We start from the raw sequence: 15,782 nt of genomic DNA on the forward strand, positions 1-15,782 counted from the left end.
CTAGTCTGACCGCCACAGGATTTATCACGGAGGTGTCGGTGAATGGACCCAGATATTTTGGACGGAAAGTTTGTGTTCCTTTAATGGACACGTGTTTAGACGCCAGCCAGACTTTGTCTCCAACTTGGTAGTTGGGGGCCTTTGCTCGGTGTTGATCAGCAAACTTCTTGTGGCGATTCTTAACTTGAAGTAGGTGTTCTGCTGCCTTTTTAAAGGTTTGAGAAATGGTCGTGTGCATGGTTTTGACTGCTGGCATTTCAAGGGTTGTAGGAACGTGGTATGTGGGTGCCTGCCATACATGGTATAAAAGGGTGTCTGTCCAGTGCTGGTGTGTAGGGAATTATTATAAGTATATTCAGCTATCCATAATAGGTCGAACCTAGCTTCCTTCAGCTTGGTGTAACATGCAACGCAGATACTGCTTGAGCGTCTGATTTGTCCTCTCAGTTTGACCATCCGTTTGGGGATGGTGACTGGTAGATAGCTGGATGTTGATCTGGGCCATAGAGCAGCATTTTCTCCAGAAGTTGGATACGAATTGAGTACCTTGATCTGAACCTAAAACTGAAGGAAACCCATGGTGCCATACGATGCCTTCAAGAAAAACCTTTGACAGAGTGGAAGCATTTGGGAGCCCCTTAAGAGGAATGAAATGTGCCATTTTTGAAAATAGGTCCACGACCACAAGAATAGTGTTAAACCCTTCACTGGGTGGTAAGTCAGTAATAAAATCGAGGGATAACGTGTGCCAGGGTGCTGGTGGGATTTCCAATGGTTGTAATAGCCCAGCCGGTTTCTGCTTGGATGACTTGTTTTGAGCACACATCCACAAGATAGGATGAATTGTATAATGTCTTTACGCCACGTGGGCCACCAATAATTTGGTTTTACCTTGGCTAGGGTTTTAGCGATTCCGGGGTGGCCCTCGATTAAGGAATCATGATAACCGCACATGACTTGCTCTCGTAGTTCATGGTTTGGTAAGAATAAACGATTACTGAAGTAGGGCAACTGATCTTTTATCATGTAATGTTCTCCTTGTACACTCCACGCTTGTAATTGCTCCGGACTCATCAGGTTTTGGATTTCTTCATGTAATTCTTTCTGAGTTATGGTTGCTGTGATTCCTAGGAGCTTGTCACTCGGGATGATTGCTATTGGGTCAGGGGTCTAATACCCTTGCTCTTCCACCCCCATACGGGAAAGGGCATCGGCCTTCCCGTTTTTCACCCCTGGTCGAAATGTAATCACGTAGTCATATTCAGCAAAAAAAACAGCCCAACGTAGTTGTCGTGAGGATTGGGCCTTTGCCGTTTTTAGGTACTGGAGGTTCCGGTGGTCAGTTATTACGGTGATTGTGTGTCTGGCGCCCAAGAGGTAGTGCTGCCATGCCTTAAAGGCTGACTTAATAGTCAGGAGTTCTTTGGCTGTGATAGCGTAATTGAGTTCAGGGGGTGTGAATTTACGCGACCAGAAGGCAACAGGGTGTAAATGGCCCATTTCAGGGTCCTTTTGTGAGAGGACGGCTCCCATAGCCATGCTTGAGGCATCCGTTTCCACCAGGTATGGGAGATCAGGGCGAGGGTGGCGTAAGATTGGGGCAGATGTGAATCTTGATTTGAGTTCCTCAAAAGCTTCCTTGGCTTCTGTTGTCCACTGGAACTTTTTGTTGCTTTTCCTTAGCAATGACGTGATGGGATGCACGATTTGCGAAAATCCTGGGATGAACCGGCGGTAGAAGTTTGCAAAACCCAGCATGCTTTGAACCCCCTTGAATGAATTTGGGGATGGTCAGATCAGGATAGCATCTACCTTGTGTACATCCATTCGGATTCCATTGGGGCTGAGAATAAAGCCCAGGAATTCCACCTCAGAGACGTGGAATGAGCACTTTTCGAGCTTGGCGTAGAGCCGGTGTTGACGGAGTTTCTCCAATACAGAGCGGACGTGTTTAACGTGGTCCTGCTTTGATGCGGAATATACTAGGATATCATCGATGTACACTAGAGCACAGACATCAATCAATTCTCGTAGGACACTGTTCATAAAGTATTGAAATGCTGCAGGCGCGTTGCAAATGCCAAAGGGAATTACTTGATATTCGTACAAGCCGTATTTGGTGCGAAAAGCGGTTTTCCATTCGTCCCCCTGTTTTACGAAATAAGGTGATATGCCCCCCTCATGTCTAGTTTTGTGTAGATTTGGGCATCTTTGACTTCATCAAGCAATTCAGGGATCAGTGGCAGGGGGTAGCGTTTTTTTACGGTAATCTGGTTCAGTGCGCGATAGTCGATGCACGTTCTCAAGTCCCCCCTCCTTTTTCGGTACGAAGAATAGAGGACTGGCTGCTGGAGACTTCGAGGGACGGATGAACCCGTTGGCCAGGTATTGGTCAAGATAGGCCTTCAGGTGCTGGTTTTCTGGTTCCGTGAGTGTGTAAATTCGCCCTCAAGGGATTTGTGCGCCGTGTATCAGGTCGATTTGGCAATCGTATGGTCTATGCGGTGCCAGGGTATTAGCCTGTTCTTTCTGAAAGACATCTTAAAAGTCCTGATATTCACTTGGTAGGGTGCCGATTGCCACAGTCGCAAGCGTGGAGGTTCTGATGTCTATTGGTTGTTTCTCTTGGCAATAACATGTGTGGGTGCAAGTCTCGGGAAAGGCCAATTCTTTTGCTTGCCAATCGATTCTAGAATTGTGAGCTACTAACCATGGCATTCCCAAAATCAACCGGAAATGTAGTGCCTTAATGAGGTCGAAAACGATAGATTCTTGGTGTCCATCCTGTCACAGAAGGGTTAAAGCTGCAGTGCATTGGGATACTGGACCAGAAGCTATTTCCGTGCCTTCAACAGTGGTAACAGTGTCGATGGTTGATTTAGGGCGTAACGGAAACCCCATCTTTGCCGCAAGATCCTGGTCGATGTAACTCCCAATGGCTCCACTGTCAATGTACGCTCTTACTGCGTGCATCCAAGATGGTTGTTGGTGATTGATCAAGACCACAGATAGTGCAAAATGGGAGGTCTGTAGTTCACTTTCTTCGCTCGACAAGTGGACCCCTACACTTGCCGGACTGGGGAGTTTTCCGATTCCTTGATGGTATCTTCCTTGTCCGTGGCCCCTACCGTCCTCCTCAGTGGCTTCACAGGGAACTCTTTAAGGAAATAACCTGACCTTCCACAGTACAGACATGACTGCTGCTGTCTCCTTTTATCCCTTTCCGCTTTAGTCAAGGGGGATCTGACCCCCCGATTTGCATTGGTTCTCCTGAACCTTCCGTTGTGCAGGCAATATTGTCCTTTGAACACATACATAGGGCCAGGGTCCAGTCTGGTTCGATCTGCTCTTCGGTCCTGCAACCTATGATGCAGTTGAACAACAAGGTCAGTGAATTCTGAGCAGTCTTCCGGGGGGTTCACTACTTGTGCGAGAAAATCCTTGAGCTCTCCCTGCAACCCCCGATGAAATAACATGCTTCTCTTCTCCACTGGCCATTCTGCTTCAACTACGAGTCTATTGAACGTGGCTATGTATGTTAATACGTCTTGATTCCCTTGGCGTAGGGACAGAAGTTCGTTGTCTAATGCCTGCCCATGAGAACAACGGGCGAACAGCTTTTCCATCTCCTGCTGAAAGCCCCTGAAGTCATGCAGCAAAGGATCGTCTTGGGCCACAAAGGGTACAGACCAGTCCGTGGCGCTACCACTCAGGTAGGATAGCACAAAAGCGACCCGTGATTGGTCATTCGGAAAGGCCCCTGGTCTACAAAGGAAGTGCAGGCGGCACTGGTTCATGAACGTTTCAAACCTCTTGGGATCCGCCGTAAATCGTTCAGGCTGGGCCAAGGGAACTGCCCCAGGAAGGGTTATCTGAACGGGATTGGCTGATGGTACTGGCATCGGGGCACGCTTCCCGGCAATGGTGCATGCCCTGCTTGTGACTGGAGAAGTTGCCGGCTTAAATCATCAGTGTCAGGAAAAAACCTAAAACAGACCAGACAAAAAGGACACAAGGAGCAAAAGGGATTCGGGGAGGCAAATATGTGTGTGGGGTGCATCGTGGGTTAGGTTTTGATAATGGACAGTCGGTAAAATCCAGCAGGAGAAAGGTTCTGCCCTACAAAGGCTGCTTTGTCCTCTCTGCAGGGAAAAGGGACATCTGGACTACATTGCCCAGCATGCTTGGCGCAGGAGCAGCCAATCAGGGAGCGATTCGGGTGTGGCCCACAGCAACGCGCATGCGCGAGGACCTCAGCACGGAGCTTGTGCTTGAGAGTCCCGAGGAGGATGTGCTTTGAAGAGCTCCAGCAAAAGGCTCTCGCGAGGGGCCCCGCCCCACCAGATTCAGAATCCGGCCCCTCGCCAACCTACAGATAAGTTTCCACGCGCTGAGGAGGGTTGGGAATTCACAGCACAGACAGTCCATAAAGCCTGCAGAGTTGGGGAAAGCGCAGGGGGCACTCAGCCTTAACCCATGCCATTCGCCCCTGCGCAGGCACAGCAAGCTAAGTAGCGCCACGGGGGGTGTCGCGCGCACTTGTTGACCTTGCCTCCACGCTTTGAGGCTTTCGCACCGCGCGTAATAACGCGAGTACAGTTTTTAAAACGAACGCAGCGCTGGTGTCATTAAGGACCACGTTAGACGCCACAAGCCACGCGTGGCAAAGTTCGTGCAGGCTTTTGTAAACAACTTAGTTTCGGGACGAGCCCATATGAATCACAGTTTGTGATGAAAGAGTGTGCATGTACGGATGTGGCATGAGAATGAATAACTGCATGAGTGCATTCAAAGAATAACACGTTATTCTTTTTTGTAGTGTGACCTCGACCGCACAACCATCAAGGCGCAGTTCAATGTCGATGTCTAGCGACTGGTGACAACAACAAGGACCACGTTTAAGGACTGGACAATGAAACAGAGCTAAGTGTGACATGCATGAATCATCTATGTCAATGGATTCTCACGTTTGTTGGTATTATTATTGAGGTTGCATAGGCTCTCTAACCTTACTTTTGTGTGAAGTAAACATGGAGTAAGGAACCCAAAAGAGCACAACTGGGGAATCTTTTGTCCGTTCACGAGCAGTAAATGCCATGAAGGTGTGCAGCAGTTGAGCCCTTCCCCATCTCCCCATACCTGTCCCCAACCTCTACCTAGTCCTTTTCCCGGTTTTCCTAATCTCCCCTCCCTGTCCAATCAGCGAGACCCTAACCTCTTTCCCTCCCCTGGTCGCGAACACCTGCGTAAGCCTTGACTTGCAGGTCTCAAGACCAGTGTGGGGGCGGTTGGTTAAATCCTCTCCTGCGCCTGAGATCGAAGTGTCCTTGACAATCAGTGCGTTCTTTGGCTACTATCAACTCTCTCCACAGGGTGTTGGTCTCCTGCCTGGCTGCATGTACTTTGGAACGTAGCTGCCCCAACATGTGGGCTAACTGGTCAGTTTCTGACGTTTCCATGACGCCCAGGTGGATTTTGATGTGAGGCTTTGTGTACTGTAACGCTCACCTGGTATCCACGGGGACGTCACTCAGCCTGTTCTGACCTCTTACGACCTCGAACCCTTTCCTGGAGTCTATTCGACTGGAGACTGGGCCTGAAACACAGGATTGGTAGAGTTTAACTCCCTGTTGTCTCTATGTGCTTGAACCCCTTCTTCCCCGGGGTCCAACCCTTCCCTTTGATCCACAGCTCACCTTGTTTTCTTGGAAAGTGTGCTTTCCATCCTGCTTTCAGCGAAGGGGCGTGTTGATTGATGAGGGCTCGTTGCTGCCTAGTTACTTCACTGGCAAGAGGCCGACAGGTAAGTATAATGAGTCTTTTGAACAGTTCTCTAACTTCGTTCCTTTCCTTCCTGAGATGATGGCCTGCGTCCGGGGATGGCGACGTGCTGCTGAGATGAGTAGAGCTGAAGGTGATTGAGAGCGCGATGCGCAATGCGACCCTTTCGTATTTGTATTGAACTGAGTTCTTTTTCTGTGTATTTTAGGTGCTGCGACATTTTCAGCTTGGATGCCGGTTATGAAGAAGAAATGCAGTGAGTAAGCGCGGTATGCGGTGCATCTAGATGTTTACACGCTAACCCATAGTGTCTTTTCCCTCTTGCAGATGGATGAGAAGTTCCAGAGACAGAGTTCCCCCAGAGCGGCTGGGATTCAGGTAAGCGTTTGAAGCTCGTACATTCTTTAAAAATAAGCGAAGATTTGCTGAATGCTTACTAATGCCTTTTTTCTGTTCTTTTCCCTTTTCCTTAGCAAGCGGCGTGCCGGGATGGGAATGACACCGCGGAAGATGACCACCAAACAGAAGAAGCGATTAATGATGGGCAGAAGCACCGCAAGGTAAGGCTGTTCCTAACAGTGTTCTTGTTCTTGCAGGAGCTGAGCGCAGAAGAAAGATGCAGGCCTACTGGAGACCGATCCGAACACGGTGAGTGTCACGCTGCAGGTGCAGAAAACACAAAGCATGTTTCTCAGCCTGGGCGTGGCTTAAACAGTCTCTGGGTATCCCAGGAGTCTCTAGGCTGAACCACACCCAAAAGACTAGACTGCACATGCAGTTCTGGGAACCGAAATATGTGGGGGCATCCATCTTGTCCCCATCAATGCACTACAAGTCCAATCCCCAATGTTACCCTATGGGAGTGAGTGAGTCCGGTGCCACAAGCGCCAAGTCTGACTCCAAGTGGGTCTTTGGAGGGATGGAGAGGCCCTTGAGGGTCATGTAGGTGATTGTGGCCTGGCTCCAGCCTGACATCTTGGAGGGCTGGGGACATGAGGGGCAGGAATCATGACAGCACCCTGTGCCACCTGAAGTGTCCTCCACAGCCGACCTTCCAGAACAGGAAGCAGATTTAAAGCCCAAAATGGGAATATTTCATATCCATATAATAACTTTGGAATGATTTTTCCTTCGTAAATCGTTCTTGAGTGCAAGCAGAATTGAATGCTGCCCATATTTAGTATCAACTCACACCAGTTTGTTCCCCACTGCTTTTCTCAATGAAAACAACCAATCCTTAACAAAATTTGCATTCTGTTTTGTAGATATTGCATTCTGTTTTGTAGATATCGGGAATCCCAAATAGACAATGCCTTTCAACTTTTCTAACTTTACATTGTCAATGTGCCACGTAAATTGAACTGCACTGTGTTTCTGTTAGGGAGAATTCTCTGTTTAGGCTGAATTTCCTAACCTAGTGAGTCCCCCAGCAACTTTGCTGGATTTCTTTAGTTTGTTCTTTTTCTCCTGCCAAGAGTGAGTCTCTTTTCCTCACACTCTTGGACATGCTTTGAGGGGTTCCTTTGACTGTTAATGTGTTTTAGGGGCTATGGGGTCTTTTACTCCATAGGGTCTCATGTGTTTTTACTATGTGTGTTACACAGCACCCTCAGTACAGTGACACCCCACCATAGACTCCATACCCTGGGACTGACTACTGTCTCCCAGGGCATGTAAAGTCACCATTGGCTTTACTTGTCCCAAATTATGAACAGAAACCAGTACAAACCATCTTATTGTGGACGTACTGGTCGGGGCAATTCGATTGCCCCGGGGTCTGTTAGTCAAGGGGGCACTTCTCCGTCCCCCCTGATCGAGTTTTGGCTGGTGGCAGTGGATACTACTTTTTATATTCAACAGCGAATATATCTCTATGGGATTTTCCCATTGTTCGAGGCTACCAACTTTAATTATTTAATTCTCATAGCCTCGAACATACCGCCGGTTTATTTATTTAATATTAATTCGCTGTTTGGTATTTTTTGCCAGAACTCGATTCTAAAATGGCGTTTGTGTTCTCTTCTGTGACTCCAACCCAAGTCGAGCCCTTTGTTCCACTTTTTGGCAGGCTTCTCCACAGAAGCCTCCAAAAGTGGTGCCACTCTGTCTGGGTACCACAGGGGATGTGGGAGGGGGTTTAGGCACCCTGGACTGAGTTACCTTGGTAACTCAAGTCGCACTCTTGTGTGATTGGCCCAAGTGGTGAGCCGGCCGGCTCACCACTTAGCATGTTTGATTGACAGCTAGGCTGAGTGAATGGGGGTGTGCTGCATAAAAGCAGGGCTTTTGGGACTGGAACTTTAGAAGTCATCACAGGACGAGGGAGAAGCTGAGCTTACCTGCTACGACGACACCAACGGTGGAGCCCTGCGGAACCGACTCACCACTTCCCGACGACAGAGAAGATCTCCCGGCTGGAGAGTCTTCTTCCCCTGACTGGTGGGCACAACCAGTTTACCTTCATTTTCTCGCATCCCAGGACGTCTTGTGGTCGAATTGCCCGTGCCAAGTACCCCGGCAACCGGATAGCCACTTACCACTGTACCGCGAATAAAAGGACCGATCCTTTTAACTGAGAACTCCGCGGCTGGTTTCTTCCCTGGCAGTGCAACGGACTCCTGTCTTCCTGCCCGACGAGATCCTCTCTTCCCCTGAACGAAGAACCGACTTGCATCCGCTGCCAGGAACAACTGCCCCCGCTGGAGTATTCTCACCACTTTAAGGTACTGTGTCCGCCAGGCCTCCCTTTCTAAAGATTGCTACAAGGTAATAATAATCCCTTGACCTTCTGGACTGGGCTGGCCGCCTTGACCATCTAACTGGTCCCATTCTTTTGGTCCAACTCTTTCTGAACTGATTTCGAGACTTTTGGGCACTTTGAACCGTGTGACCTTGGACAGATTTCGACCGGAGCCTCTTAAAGTGGGTCCGGCCTTGTTAACTTTGACTTTACGGTTTTAACCTGCCTTCTTATCCTACTGTGTTCTTCTGAAAGTGTTGGGATCTGTTTCTATCTTTGCTCTGCCTTTCTCTCCCTTTTAAACCGATTGATTAGAGTGCCATCTTCGTTAAGCGCTCACCGCTGTCTGAAAATAAGTGTTGCTTTACTTAAGACTTGTCTAACTAATCCTTGAAGGGAGTGTATATCTTTTAGTGACCGTGTTTGCGAACTGCTTGATATTAGTGCCAGTGTGTTTTATTAGATGTGGTTTTAAATAAATAATTATATCTCTTTTACACCACTCTGGTCAGTGTTTGCTTGTTCTACTGTGTTCTTTTGACCTATTGTGAATACTCTGTATATTGCCTAACTCTTCATGAGGGAAGTCTGACTGCTCAGCCACAGCTACCAAGTGAATCTGTGTGGTACAGACTGCTACCAAGTGGGTTTACTGCCAAACGCCTGTAGTCTTAAATCTTTTGCAGTGGTCCCAGAGGGAACTGCACAGGTTTCTGCCTAACAGTTTCCCAGGAAAGTGCATTATTTTTGTTTTAGTAGGATACATTTTTAATTTATGGACATCAGCAAATTTGGAAAAGGCTAACAAAAGATGCTGTAATCCTATTGGTGTCTGATCAAAAATAAAAACATCATCAGCATATGCTAACCAAAGTAATTCCTATTGATCAATCTTAGGAGTAGCCGGAGCAGCTGTGTAAAGATATTCACCAATATCGCTCAAATACAGATTAAAAAGTGTTGGCGCAAATGCATACCACTGATGCATGCCTCAGGACATTGGTATACTACTTGACAGATTACCTTGCTTGGCTAATATAACTTTTATCTCGGTTCTAGAGTATTGCCCAATAATAAGTCTAAGCAGGCCCTGCGGAATTCCCCATTTTGCAAGTTTACTCCACAGTAGGCCACGATCTACAGCATCAAAAGTGGCTGATAGATCAATGGATGCCACACATATTGAATCACATATTTACAGTCTAATTGTTTGGAGACTAATTTCAACAGGAATCCATTGAGAGTAGTGGAATGTTACTTGCAAAATCCAGTCTGCCATGCTGGAATTCTATTAATCGATTTTTGCCAATTTTCAAGGTGATCTAAAACCAGCATGGCAAATAACTTACTATCAGCATCAGCTTTTGCTATTGGGTGGACATTTAAGGGGTCTGTCCTGGGGACCTTTTTAAAGATCGGCAATACGTATGAACCCTTAAATAGCACATTGGACAAATAATTTGGGCCACTAGCTTGTGAGGAACTAATCTCGCCAAAGCTTCAACAATCTTTTCATATGTTAATCTCAGTGCCCAAGTATCTAATCTGAATGTAGTCTACAATAGCCGAAACAAAACCCAACCAGCAAACATAGTGGGGGATGGGTGGGTGCGGATAGAGAGAGTGGAAGCGGGGTGTGTGCATAGAGCGGCAGCCTTGGGAGGACTGCCGTCAAAAGTATCCCAAAATAGCCCAACACTCCACACATCTGTAATCCCAAATGGGGGCAGTAGTAGGCCAATTGTGTGTGTCGAAATAGCTCAATTGTGTCGGGAGGACAGCTGAAAATAGCCCAATATTGCAACCTTACAAATCAATGCACAGCTGGGAAATGGAAAGCCCGACAACTGACTTTCTTCGGACAAAGCTGCTGTTGGAGCAAATATTGTTAGGCATCTCCTCTTTGGTAAGTACAGCTAAGGAGTTGGAAAAAATAAACTTGAGTAATTTGGCATTTTCGTGCTCTGCCAACAAGATATTCTCAGTTCAGAACCCCCTTCCCTCTCTCTCTTCTGGAACAATGGTTTCAGCGTTTTTGCCAAAACCAAAAAAGACTAGCCATCCAAATTTGAATAGTGCTATAGATATTATTGAGCGTTTTACTGTCTACAGCGCAGTCCCCATGGATAGGGATGAGTATCTGGGTGTCATCTGCATAATTGGTATATGTGACACCCAGATAGTCAAGTATATCAAATAAAGGTTTGGTGAATACGTTGTAGAGATTAGGGGACACACATGATCCTTGTGGGACTCCACAAGTTACTGGAGTGGGTGAAGATGAAGCCGTAGGTGCAAAGACCCTCATGGATCTATTTCTCAGGAAGGATTTGATCCAGGCATTAGCTTGGTCTGAGAAGTGAGCAGCAGATGACAAATGTTTACATAATATTTCATGGTCTACTAGATCAAATCCCGCTGATAGGTTGAGTAGTAATAATAGGGCAGACTTTCCTTTATCTTTGAGGATCTTAATTTGAGTCTTTAAGACAATAAGCGCTGTTTCAGTCTCATGCCTAGGTCTGAAACCTGATTGTCTTAGGCCTAATAGGTTGTTAATTTCCAAGTAGTGCTGAATCTGGAGGTATGCAGCGCGGTCCAGAATTTTTTGTAGAAATGGTACAGTTGTAAGGGGTCTGTAGTTCGATGGGTTAGTAGGGTCCAGGGATGGCTTTTTTAGTAATGGAAGTTGTTAGGCAGAAACCTGTGCAGTTCTCTTAGGGACCACTGCAAAAGGCTTAAGACTACAGGTGTTTGGCAGTAAACCTACTTAGTAGCAGTCTGTACCACACAGATTCACTTGGTAGCTGTGGCTGAGCAGTCAGACTTCCCTCAAGAAGAGTTAGGCAGTATATAGAGTATACACAACAGGTACAGAGATACAGTAGCACAAGCAAACACTGACCAGAGCTTTGGTGTAAAAGTATATAATTATTTATTTCAAGACACACTTGTAAATTACACTAGCATAAAGAGAAAAGTAAATTTAGCACACAGTCACTATTATATATATATACAACCCTAATTGCTTATTAGACAAGTCTTAGTGAGAAACACCACTTATTTTCAGACAGAGGTGAGCGCTTAACATAAGATGGCACTCTAAAAAGGGAGGGAAAAAGGCAGAGTTATGGAAGCACACAAATTTCAATACTTTTAAAAGAACCACAGTAAGGCAGGATAGGCAGAGTTCTACTGGAGAACAAGGAAGTCAATTGCAAGGCCCACTCTTGGAGAGAGCAAGCAGAATGGGTCCAGGTTCACACAGTGGGGTTGTGCCCAAAGAGTCTTGTAGATGGTTCACACACAAAGAATGAAATTAAAGTCAGGAAAAGTTAGCAAGGTTGTCCCAGGCCAGCCCAGGTTAGAAAGTCGAGGCTTTACTGTCACCCCGAACAATCTGTCGCAAGGGATGCCAGGTGGGACACAGTACCTTAAGTGTGAAGGAAGCTCCAGCGGGGCAGTTGTTCCTGGCAGCGGGTGCAAGTCGGTGTTTCCTCCAGAGGAAGAGGAGGTCTCGCCGTGGAGGAAAGATGAAGGTCGTTGCACTGCCAGGGAAGAAACCAGCCGCGGAGTTCTTGGGTTAAAAGGTACTACTGTTCTCTTCGCGGTAGTGGTAAACCGTGGTGTTCCGGTTGCCGGGGTGCTTGGCACGGGCAAGGCGGCCACGAGATGCTCCAGGAAGGTGAAAAGAAGGCAAAACTGGTTATCCCCACCAGTCAATGGAAGAAGACTCTCCGGACTGGAGATCTCCTCTGTCGTCGGGAAAAGTGGTGAGACGGTTCAGCAGGGCTTCACCGGTGGTGTCGTCGTTGCAGGTCGGCTCGGCTTCTGCCTCCTCGGATTCTTAGGTCCTGTGGCGACTTCTGAAGTTCCAGTCCCCAAAGCCCTGCTTTTATGCAGCAAACCCCCATTCATTTAGCCTAGCTGTCAATCAAACATGCTAAGTGGTGAGCCGGCCGGCTCACCACTTGGGCCAATCACACAAGAGTGCGACTTGAGTTGCCAGGGCAACTCAGTCCAGGGTTCCTAAACCCCCTCCCACACCCACTGTGGTACCCAGAGTGGCACCACTTTTGGGGGCTTCTGTGGAGAAGCCCACCAAAAAGTGGAACAAAGGGCTCGACTTGGGTTGGAGTCACAGAAGAGAACACGAACGCCATTTTAGAATCGAGTTCTGGCAAAAAATACCAACTGGTGCATTAGTATTAAATAAATAAACCGGCGGTATGTTCGAGGCTATAAGAATTAAATAATTAAAGTTGGTAGCCTCGAACAATGGACAAATCCCATAGAGATATATTCGCGGTCGAATATAAAAAGTAGTATCCACTGCCACCAGCCAAAACTCGATCAGGGGGGATGGAGACGTGCCCCCTCGAACAACAGACCCCGGGGCAATCGAATTGCTCCGACCAGTACGTCCACAATATGATGGTTTGTACTGGTTTCTGTTCATAATTTGGGACTAGTAAAGCCAATGGTGACTTTACATGCCCTGGGAAACAGTAGTCAGTCCCAGGGTATAGAGTCTATGTTTGGGGGTCGCTACGACACCCCTGGGTTACGGCACAGAGGGTGCTGTGTAACCCACATCAAAAACACATGAGACCCTATGGAGTAAAAGACCCCATAACCCATAAAACACATGGAAAGACAAAGGAACTCCTCAAATCATGTCTAAGAGTGGGAGTAAAAGAGTCTCACTCTTAGCAGGAGAAAAAATAAACCCCAAAAATCCAGCAAAGCTGCTGGGGGACTCACTAGGTTTGGGAAATTAGGCTTTACAGCAAATTCTCCCTAACAGAAGTACCCAGGCGTCTTTTAGACTGGTGGGTACAATACTATAGTTAAATGATGCGTTAATAAATGAGGTAATGAATGGGGTGAGTACGTTGGCTGCCTCTTTGATCAATGTACCCTTACAGTTGGACGGTTTGAGTTTAAGTATGATTTGTTCTACTCCTTCAGTAGTAAGAGGCTTGAAGTTGAATTGGGGCAAGTTCGGCGTCAGGAATGGCGGTAGGTTCATAGGTAAGACATTGTCAATAATATTTTTCTTTATTTTTATTTTGTTTAGGAGCATGGTGATTTTATCTTCGAGCGCATTCTGTATATTAGTGCACCATAGGGTATCCTTTGTGCATGGGTCAGGTATAGGTGCAGGAGATTCAAGTTCTTTCAATATGTTAAATAATTCCTTGGTGCTGGAATGAGCTTTGGCAATGCAGTCATTAAAGTTATCTTTTTTGGCCTGTATAATAGCTTTTTTGTAGTTAAGTGAGGCTACTGTGAACATGGTTTTATTAATTTCTGAAGGGGATTTTTTCCAAGTTGTTTAGGCTGTACGTTTTTCTTTCTGAGATTTTTTTAGGTAGGGTGTGTACCATTTGTTGATATGGGCATGAGGTTTAGCTTTTTGCATTTTGATGGGAGCTATCGTATTGTTGGCTTTGTGGATAGTTTTGTTGTATAAATTAACTAAGTCAGATGGGTCCGAAGGCAGGGTGTGGGGGTGGGTGATAGGTTACAATAAAGGTATCAAGTTTTCTAATGTGAGGTTCCGTTTACTTCTTGTTGGCATGGCTGGAGCCTGAGTTTGTGTCAGAGAGGGTACCGCCTTATCAATGGTAATGTAATAAGGTGGTGGTCGTTCCAGGCACAGGGAGTGTTGGCCAATACCTTTATGTTGCAGTTGAGGTCCGCTAACCAGTTGAGTGTTCTACCTTTATTATGGGTCGGGCTTGTTATACGTTGTGTGAATCCTAGTTCAGAGATGGTGTCCATGAGGGCAGCCGCTTTAGAGTCTTTCGGATCACTGAGACCTAGATTAAAGTCTCCTAGGATGATGCCTTGTGATTTACTTTGAGTATTAGTGGTCAATAGCTGGGATATATCGTTTTCAAAGGTGGAGGTGGCACCTGGAGGACGGTAGATTGGATGCATCGTAATAGTAGAGGAGGCAGACGTGGATATTTTAATAGATAGAGGTTCAGTGGATGGTAGGTGTTGTTTATTAACCATTCTTAGCTCTAATGCTGATTTGTAGATAAACGCGACCCCGCCGCCTTTGGTAGTGTTAATCTCCTTATCTGCGCGTAGGATAGTATAATTATCTGGAAGGGATAGTGCTAGTGATGGTCCTGATGTTAGGTTGAGCCATCTTTCTGTAATGGCAATTATATCGAGGTTTTGGGTAGTCAATATATCTACTATGTCTAAGGCATGTGCTTGAAGGGACCTGGAATTAATAATGCCTACCTTGATAGTATCTATGCTGTTACTTGGAACAGGTATTTGACTTTTAATGTTGTTAGTAATGTGGTAGGTTTGGTAGGTTTAGCTAGGGAATGGTCTTTGTGAACAGTACCTGTAGTATAATCTTTTAGTATATATGGCTGTTGTTGTGTAGTTCTCGAGCCGAGTCTGAGGTTTCACAATGGTCTTGGGGAGGGGCCGGTAGTGGTTGTCTGGGCGGCACCTCTATCTTCTGGGTGCATGGGGATAGTACCTATGTTGAGAGCTTTAGGCGTCTGAGACTGATTTTGTGCCAATCTTGTGTCGGTACTGTGATTTTGCAGTATTCTAGGGCTAGGGGCTACAGGAATCTTTCCAGATGAGCATTTGTGTGATAGGTGCACAGTTGTGGTGATCTACATGGGGGTAGCCTCGGAGGAGAGTATGGGAGTACATTCGTACATGGTTGTAGGAATTTTGATGGGACAAGATAATTCGATAAAGGCAGGATGGATGACATCCTAAGGTGTAGGACCAACATATTGTAGCATAGATGGGAATTTGTTTGATTTAACTGAAGAACCTTGGTACTAACGGTAGGGTTGGATGGGGTACCGGAGGTAAATTCAATAAATGAGAGTAAGAGTAATAATGAGTGTAGGGGTGGCATGGCTAGTGGGAGGAAATGCAATTTTCCTTTGGTTTGCTCAGATGAATCAATATGGTAAAATATGGTGCGATTCGCAACGCTGATTACAAAGTGTAGTCAAATTAAATGACAGTACACTTAATAGGTAAGCATATAAATGGAACATCTAGGTACTTGTAATCAATGTAGTGCAGTCAAACATAGTCAAGTTGCAATGAGATAACATGGAGCGAGGTGCATGATGCATATATGATACGGCTATAGTCATGGGAAATGCAAGAATCATGGAGATGCCAGTGATAATTAAATAAACACATTTTCACTAGAATTATATAGGTAACAATCTGTGCCGACACAAGCATATGGGCATATAAA

At 46.3% G+C, this 15,782-nt stretch overlaps 1 protein-coding gene across 4 annotated transcripts in view; it reads right to left on the reverse strand.

Annotated features, from left to right (window-relative positions):
* LOC138467775 (uncharacterized) overlaps window positions 1–15,782 on the reverse strand; it is a 700,943-nt gene that overhangs the window by 379,090 nt on the left and 306,071 nt on the right. The window lies entirely within an intron of this gene.

Source organism: Ambystoma mexicanum, chromosome 4q, assembly GCF_040938575.1.
Source record: "Ambystoma mexicanum isolate Mex_15411 chromosome 4q, UKY_AmexF1_1, whole genome shotgun sequence".
Classification (NCBI taxonomy): Eukaryota; Metazoa; Chordata; class Amphibia; order Caudata; family Ambystomatidae; genus Ambystoma; species Ambystoma mexicanum.